The sequence below is a fragment of the Phacochoerus africanus genome, chromosome 2, assembly GCF_016906955.1.
Source record: "Phacochoerus africanus isolate WHEZ1 chromosome 2, ROS_Pafr_v1, whole genome shotgun sequence".
NCBI classification, from domain to species: domain Eukaryota; kingdom Metazoa; phylum Chordata; class Mammalia; order Artiodactyla; family Suidae; genus Phacochoerus; species Phacochoerus africanus.
The window spans coordinates 38002144-38010401 of record NC_062545.1 but is presented as its reverse complement, the minus strand read 5'-3'; the positions used below and the strand labels follow the sequence as shown (position 1 = coordinate 38010401).

Below are 8258 nucleotides of genomic sequence, written 5' to 3'. Positions count from 1 at the left end.
GAATGCTTAGTGCTAAAAAACTCCCCCGAACACGACTCACACATGCTGTATGTGCTTGTTCCTCCAGTCTCCACCCTCTGCCTCTAGAGTTCCTCCCATTAGAGTAATAAGGAATTCAGAAAGGGAGGAATGATCATTTTTTAAATGTCTGTTCCTAGAGAATTCTTTTCTTCATCTGTTGTGTAGGTATATCAACTAGATTAACTTTGAAATATTATAAAAGGGCTTAGAATCTTCCAAATCTCCTCCCGTGGAAGACTGTTTTCCTTCTTTCAAGCCACACACTTAGTTCTGTTGATTCTTCTTCTTTATTGTTCTAATTCAGGCACATTAAACAGTAAAGGAACTGATTCTATTCAACACTGTTGAGCTTGTTAGATTAATTACAAGTGATTGATGGGTTTACCTGGCAGCTTCAAGATCTATTTGCTTATTTAAAAAGCAAACCCTTAATCCTAAATCTAACATGCAGATTTATAATGTGGGGAGACTATTTGGGGTCCCTGGAGCACACTCTAAATGACACTTGTGTTTTACATTGAGGTGTTGGAGAGAAGAGGGAATGGTGGATACGGTTTTACACCCTGCCGCCTTCTGGGAATTCAGGAGTTAACTCTTATTATCTTCCACCTGGTTGGAGGCAGGTTGCAACCCTCTCTAGAGACTGATTCTGTCAGTACTTGAATAACTCTCTCAAATGAGAGCAGTCACATTCAATAGGGGTTAGAGAAAAAGAGTACATGTTTGCTTTAACAGGAGAAGAGGAAAACATGAACTAAACATGACCCTTTAAACATGTAAAAGCATCACATTTTAAAGTTAAAAATGCCTCCCCCCAGCTTGCAATATGATGTTGGTATCGCCAGTGCCCAGGGCAGCTTCAGCGCCCCCACTCCTGGGCTCAGCTTCTCTCCTGCCAGACATTCTTCCTCTTGGGAATTTCCCGCCTCCTGCTTCTCGGGCTCCATTCACACTCTCAAACTCATATTAGTCTCTGAGCAAGGAGGTGATAAAACAGCACTAATCTCTTAGCAAAATTCTAGCTATGTATCTACCAACAGCGTTCTGATAAACACCTTGAAATCTCATCCCATTTCCCTCCAGAACTGGGCCTCCTGGAGTGAGGTATTAAGGGGTTGGGCTTCCAGTTTTCAAGATGACAATGTCTTTTATTTTAACTGCCTCTGCACATCATCCATTTCAAGATTTCATTGCATAATTTACACATGTTAATTTCCTTTCTTCTCTTCCTTTTATGTTTTCCCCTTTTTTCTTTCCTGCCTAAAATCTGCCTTGACTTGTTAACTGCTCACTGATTCATTATTTTACCTCTTATTATCGGACTGTTTTAGGTCCAGAGACTACTAAAAAATGATGAAACCTCTGGAGGACTGGTCGATGCTCTCTTATTAGCCCACTGATTTTCACTTGTGTGCAATCTGAAGCCCTCACTGGGGCTTCCTTTCCATGGATATGTTGTGTTGCCCCATGACTAAAACAATATTTTGAAAAATTATCCACAGTTCTTCCTTTTGCCATATCAGGAGAACCATTCAGTTTTGAAGAAAACAGAACAAAAGGAAATTTAGGGATGGCTCTCCTTACCATTAGTGACAGCTGCTGGTTATTCCAATTTCAAGCTTTTAAAACTTCTCAGAACTCTCTACGGCTTCCCTGAAGATCCTAACTCTTGAGCATGTTGGCCAGTCCAACAGCCTTTGCTTCTAATTTCATGCAGAATTAACAGAAAAATCATTTTGTCTAAGACAGCTTCATCACTATAAGTCATTTTAAAGAACATGTACCTTTAAAGTACTTCCTAATGTGTTCTGCTATGCTTTATCTAGTTTAGGCTATATTTAAAATACAGTTTGAAACTGTTTACAGAAGGATTAAGTGAAGATTTGCCAAAGGTATGAAATTCATTAAAGTGTCCATGCCAACAATTCTGAACCTGTCCTAAGGAAATAATTTGATAACTTAACCAACTGTATGTTTCAGTAGATGTCTCTAACAGAAGAAAACTGAAGCTACCTGAAATGATTGGGGATTGAGTGAATTATACTGATCTATATAACAGAATAAATATAGCCATTACCAAAAAAGATAGTTCTATTTATTACCAGTGAAAGATTTTCACCATGTTTAGCTTAGAGGACAGAGTGAGTTTCAAACAGTATATATAATATGATGGTATTTAACCTTTTTCAAAATTGTGGGCTTATATGTATAGTATAGATACATTTTATTAGATATAATAGACAAGCATATGTTAAGAGGTTAAGTAAATGGCAGAATTATGAGTAATTTTTACTTTTCTAGATTTATAGTGAGCATAGCTTAATTTTGAAGTTAATGAAATTTAACTTCATATTTTAAAAGGAAGAGTTTATCTCAAAGGACTCCAAACAAAGACCGAAGAGAAGACATCTAAGCTGAGTTTTGAAAAAATAGGCAGAATTCTCAGGCAGTTATCTTTCAAGCAGAAGAAGGAACAGGGACAAGAGCTGTTAGAGGCTGGGGGAGTTGTGAGAGAGCATGGCATTTCCGAACAAATGCAAGTAGTTCCACGTGTCTAGGACATAGAGTGCAAAGGGAACCAGGATGGTATGACAGGCAGGAAGCAAATCTTGAAACAGCATATGTGCCAGGTGAAAGAGTTTGAATTTTGTCCTGAAGGAATGTGAAAGGTTTTTTAGAAGACTGACATGATAGGATTTTATTTGTAGAAAGATCACTCTGGCAGGACTAGGGAAAATAAATTGGCAACAAAATACAGTAAACTCTGCAGGAAATGGCAAGGTCCCAGACTAAAGCAGTAGCAATGTGCTTGGGGGAAGAAAAAAAGAACCAAGTTTATAGATCCTTAGTAAGTGGAAATTCAGGACTTTGTAGATTGGAGGTAAGGGCGCAGGTGTCAGTGATAAAATCTGCAATTCAGGTTAATGCAATGGAAGAGACAACAGTGCTGTTCACGGAGACAGGGAGCAAAAGAGAAGGGCCCGAGTGAAAGGCAAAGAGGATCTATCTAGTCCAGAACAAGATGCATTTGAGATACTCCCAGCTCATTCAATTGTTGATGCACCTTAGAGTCTGGAGTACTGGAGGGAGATCAGCCACAGATGTGAATTTGAGATCTTTTTCTCCATTTGCAGCCACTTTTCTGAAGGATTATTCTATATTTGTTTCTTCACATGACTCATTCCATAGCCCAGAGCAACCAGGCTTTCAGCTTTTTCTTTGTATGATACTGTTCTCGTTAAAATTATATCCAAAGTCCACAGACAGCACAAACTATGAGAGTGAATACAGAAGTTTGTGAAGTGAGGAGAAAAGCAGGCCCAGGAGACAGCTTTGGAACCACAATTACTTAATGTTCTCTTAAAAGAAAAAACATCCAGAAAGAAGAGTGAAATTTCTCAGTAGATGGGAGAAAAAACAGACTATCGCCACTAAGACAAAGGGGTGAGTTTTTCAAGACATCTGGCATTTTTCAATGGTGTTGGAATTGCCAAGTTAATCATAATTTGTCCATGACAAATACTAAATATTTTCCATGGATTTAGCATCCTGCAAATCACTGGATATCATCTTAGTGAGGTTTTACAAGAGAGGAGAAAGTGGAAGCCTGATTTCTGTGGGTCATGGGATGAAAGACATGAAAAACAAATACAGAATAATCCTTCAAAAACCTGTCTGCAGATGGGAAAGAGAGGGAGACGGAAAGACAGATATAGAACAACAAAGGGCTTTTTAAGAATGTCAGTGGCCACAACAGAGTGGGAACATTTAAGGGCAGAGGTGCAGGTAACAGTAGGTAAATGAAGAAAGGAAGCAGGAAGATGCAGCACCTAAACCATAGCGGAGGGATCAACTATGGCCCAGAGGATGAAGACTTCACCCTTAGAAATGGGATCATAGGCCTTCAGGATGGATAGGGACGGAGATAAGTTTGAACATGGAAGAAATTTTGTGGGATTTTCTCTAAGTTGGATACCAGGACCAAATTACAACTTATATTCAGTTTTCCCAAGAAGAATCAGACCCAGCAATTTCTATCTATGTTGTTAGTGCCAAAATTACCCAGGTGACTACACAGTTAACTTTAGAAATGGGATACAAAAGACTTGTTCATACATCAGATGAAATTACTATAGAGAAATAGAACAGGGTTAGAGATATTGAGAGTGCCAAGGACAGGATTAGCGACATTGAGTGCACCAAGGAAGGTTCAATTTAAAAGTCAAGATAGAAAGGCGACATTGAGGGGACACGTGAACAGAACTTGAAAGTGGTACAGAGAGACTACCCAATGCCTAATAGCTACCATTGGCCTGTTCATTCAAGTAACAGCTAGAAAGCTCATGGTGGCAAAAAACAGCAAGGAGAAGAGAAAAGGATTGGGTCAGAGAGATAATGGCAGGAGGGCAGATTATGTGACCACACTGTAATTTCTTCGGCCTTTACTCTGAGCAAACTTGAAAGTCAGGGAGGTTTTGATCCAAGAAGTGACATGATCTGACGTCTAGTCTCAATTGGTTATACTGGCTTGGCTGCTGTGTTGCATATAGGTTATGAGAAGAAGTAGGGAGATGACTTACATTATTGCACAAATCCAGGGGAGAGACCCGGCAACTTGGACCTAGGAGACAGCAGAGGTTAAAAGTGATGAGAGTCTGGATATTCTTTGGAGGCAAATCCTATAGTATTTCCTGACAGATTGCTTCAATGGTGTAACAGAGGAGTCCAGGAGGAATCCAGGCTTTGGGATTTAATATCTGGAAGGATAACATTGTCATCTCTTGAAACAGGCTGTGGGTACACTCAGGTGTTAGAAGAGCAGGAATTTAGCTTGGGGCATAGTGAGTTTGCAGTGTCTACTAGAACATCCAAAGGGAGGTGCCTGGTGGGCAGTTGGAAAGGTAAGTATGAAGCTCTAGAGATTCTGTCAAGGAAATTAATGATTATTTTAAAAAGTGAATTTACCAACCCTAGAGGGAACTGAACATTTTAATTTCCAGATCTTTCAATACTCACTGCACTTGGACATTGTATGTGGAAGAGGTCAGTCAATATTTTATAAAGAATAATTTGAGCACATTTTTTACTTCCATGAAGAGAAAATGCTTCATCTCTTCTAACTACAGGAGTTGAGGATATTAAGTATTCAGTGGATTGAGTGGTAAAGGCCAAGAGTTAAGTATTTGACAGTTTTGGAGAAAAGCAAAGTGGAACTCAGAAGTGAGTTCTGCATCTGCCAATTTTCCAGGAGACTAATTGGGCCAAGTCATCCTGAACCTTCTGCAGCTTTCTTGGTATGAAGCCAGCCTTTAATCTCCTCAAAGGAACTTCTATTTTCACCCACTATATTAGCAGTATATGCAAATCAATACAGGGTATATTTAAAAAAGAAAAAACCTACTCGTGATAAATTGAAGTCATCTCAAAACAATATATGCAGGAGCCAAAGTATTTAGGAAAAGTTTGATCACCCAGAAAACATTATTTTTGTCTAATCCCATCTCATGGCCCCACAAATGCTCTTTGAATAGGATGTAATTATATACAGGTAAAACTTTGTAATTTATCACAAAAAAAGTATTGTAATTCCATGGGAACAAAAAGAGAACGTTCTCTCTGAAGTAGGAGAATGCCCACAGCTTTAATCTTTCCTTCATCTTGAGCAGTGACCCTGCCATCTTAGCTAACACTGCAAGGAACCAAACTGTTGTCAGTCAAGGTTATTGCAATGGGCAGCCTGAGCACTGGTTTAATTGAAATAAAGATTATTTTTTCCTTTTACTATCCTAAACATTTCTATTCTCTTAGATAAGTCAAGCTGCTGAAATATAAAACCAAAGAGTCAGTGCCAAGAGGACCAAAAAAGAAATCTGAAGTGGTCTGGCTTGGGAAGATTCAGTAACTAACGTGAAAGTACCCCACTTGCTGTGCCAGCTTCAATACTCTGCCCCTTTTGACTAAAGCTGGCATCTCTAGTAGAAAAGAAATCAACTCTCATCCTCCTGAGGCCATTTGCAGTTTGGTTTGGGGGAATTTTTGTTCTGAGACAGTATGCAGAGATCTCTATTCACAATCAGACCACCCTGTGAGATGATGAAACCTAACTTCCCTCCGTGGTTCGTTAAGCCTCCATAGATATAGTTGCATAACTATGGACTTTATATTTCCACCCAGTATTATAGGATTGGCTTTTGATAATGCCAGTGCCCTGGGTTCTATGGCACACTCGATTTTTACTAAACACACCATACTTGAGACTGCCATTACTGAGTCTGTAAAGGAGCAGAAATTCTAGGCTAGAAGAATTGAGAACAGGAAGAAGATTGTTTCAACTCTCTTCGTCATCCACCCTCCAGTCACTCAATACACCCCCTTCGAGTGGGGAAAGGAATCACAACCACAGAAATGTAGTGAAAAAGTACACCATCCCTCCAGTCGTTCATGTTCATTCCACCCCATTCAAGTCAGTATGAGGTGTGGGTGTGTGTTTCCGTTGTCTCTCAAATAGTGTAATCTCCTGCGGGCGTGGCTGTGCATTTTATCCTTAGCATAGCCTGGTGCTCCTCTGTACTTCCACTTCAGTGCAGCCTGAACTATGTTATTACACAACTTCATTTTTTAAATGTCTTTATATTATAACATATTTTCTAAAAGAAAACTGTTTAAAAATTTTCTCCAACAATAGCTAGAGCACCAAACACAAATTGTAGGAATTCTATATTGACAATTATTCATGTACCTTTTTCTAGTGTTTTTCATAATTAGAACTTTATTAGACAGTTATAAAACACTTGATCTTTAGGCAATCACAACATTTTTAAGCACAGCAGATAAAATTTTAAATTTATGTAGAACATGAAATACTTTCATATCATAATTTTATGACTTAATTTTTTGCGGTCTCAGTTACTTTATCCATTATTTTTGTTTGCTTTTTTATTCATGTATCTTTGTGCCTTGTTTCTTTTTCAGTTACTTTACCTTTAGGAAAATTAAAACTTTTCTGTTTTCTACTGCTGGGTGTCTATATTTCAGCTTCATCATCATTTGTTTTCTCTTACAAGCTAGGTTAGAAGCTTACATGTTTGGTCTGCTAATTGTGACTAATGAAGAGAAATAGTTGATTTGAGCCTCAGATTTGTGTCTCTGCAAAGTAAAATGTAGTCAAGGAACTGTATTGCCACGTGGTCCACTTATTTTAATTTCCTAAAGATTTAAATATAAGAAAGTGTATTCCCTTTAATTCAGATTTTTAATAAATGTTAATGCCCAGAAATGAAGCGATGCTTTTTTGATACTTATTTATGCTTACTTACCTAACCAGCTACATTTCAGCCAACACATTTTAGTTCATGAGGTGGGTATTCTAAAAAGGCACAGTGCCAAGGAGAATGAGGACTTTTGTACCCTTGGGTTGGAAGGGCAACACAGAATACTGGTTAAAAGCATGATCTGGAGCCAGCTTGAACCCAGATCTACAGCTCCATACTAGGCAACTTCAAAGAAGTTGTTTAACTTCTCTATAACCCAAATTCCTCATCTACAAAAAAGGTATAATAATTATACCTACCTCATAAGAAGATTGTGTATGGACATCATTAAAAATGTTAAATTGTATTATTCACTAATACTCTTAGATTGAATATGTTCAGAGATGAGGAACAGCAAAGTCTACCTGCTTTTCAGGAAGCTGTAAGATTGAATATGGTAACCACTGGGAGTGAAGTTGCTGGGAACCAACTATCTGAAGAAGAGAACTTAGAAGGAATCATAGTCACAAACAAATTCTAGATAGGGACATAAGAACAGGAGGGGGTAATAAGGTGTAGGGAAAAAAAATCTCTAAAACTGTCCTAATTTGAAAAATATTAATCTGCAGAGACAGATGGGGCCTAATTTTAGAGCTCAATGTTCATAAAAGACCATGAAAATCAGAAGAATATCATCTCAGTATTTCTTGCTCTCTTAAGACCCACATTCATTTACACATAAGCACACACACATGTGCACAGCAATGACATTTAGTAGTAAGGTTTCAACAATTTTGAAGTCATTAAGGTAAAGTGAGAAGAAATTGTCATCAAGCCTCACTTTCCTGGGGGAACAACTGATAATGATAGCATCTTTAAAGACAAGAAAAAGCAGACAGCTCTCTCTCCCTCTGATCTGATGCTGTAGCTATAAAGCATATGTTCCTTTGTGTATTTTCAAATATAATAAGTAATATAATGGAATGG

The 8258-nt window shown here is 38.2% G+C and overlaps 1 protein-coding gene across 1 annotated transcript in view; it reads right to left on the bottom strand.

The window, feature by feature from the left end:
- Positions 1-4550: 4550 nt before the first annotated feature.
- Positions 4551-8258, bottom strand: part of LOC125120625 (translation initiation factor IF-2-like) — a 140280-nt gene continuing 136572 nt past the window's right edge. The window contains exon 4 of the mRNA XM_047769130.1: positions 4551-4642. The gene's annotated coding sequence lies outside the window, so the exon portion shown is untranslated. The remainder of the gene's footprint in view (positions 4643-8258) is intronic.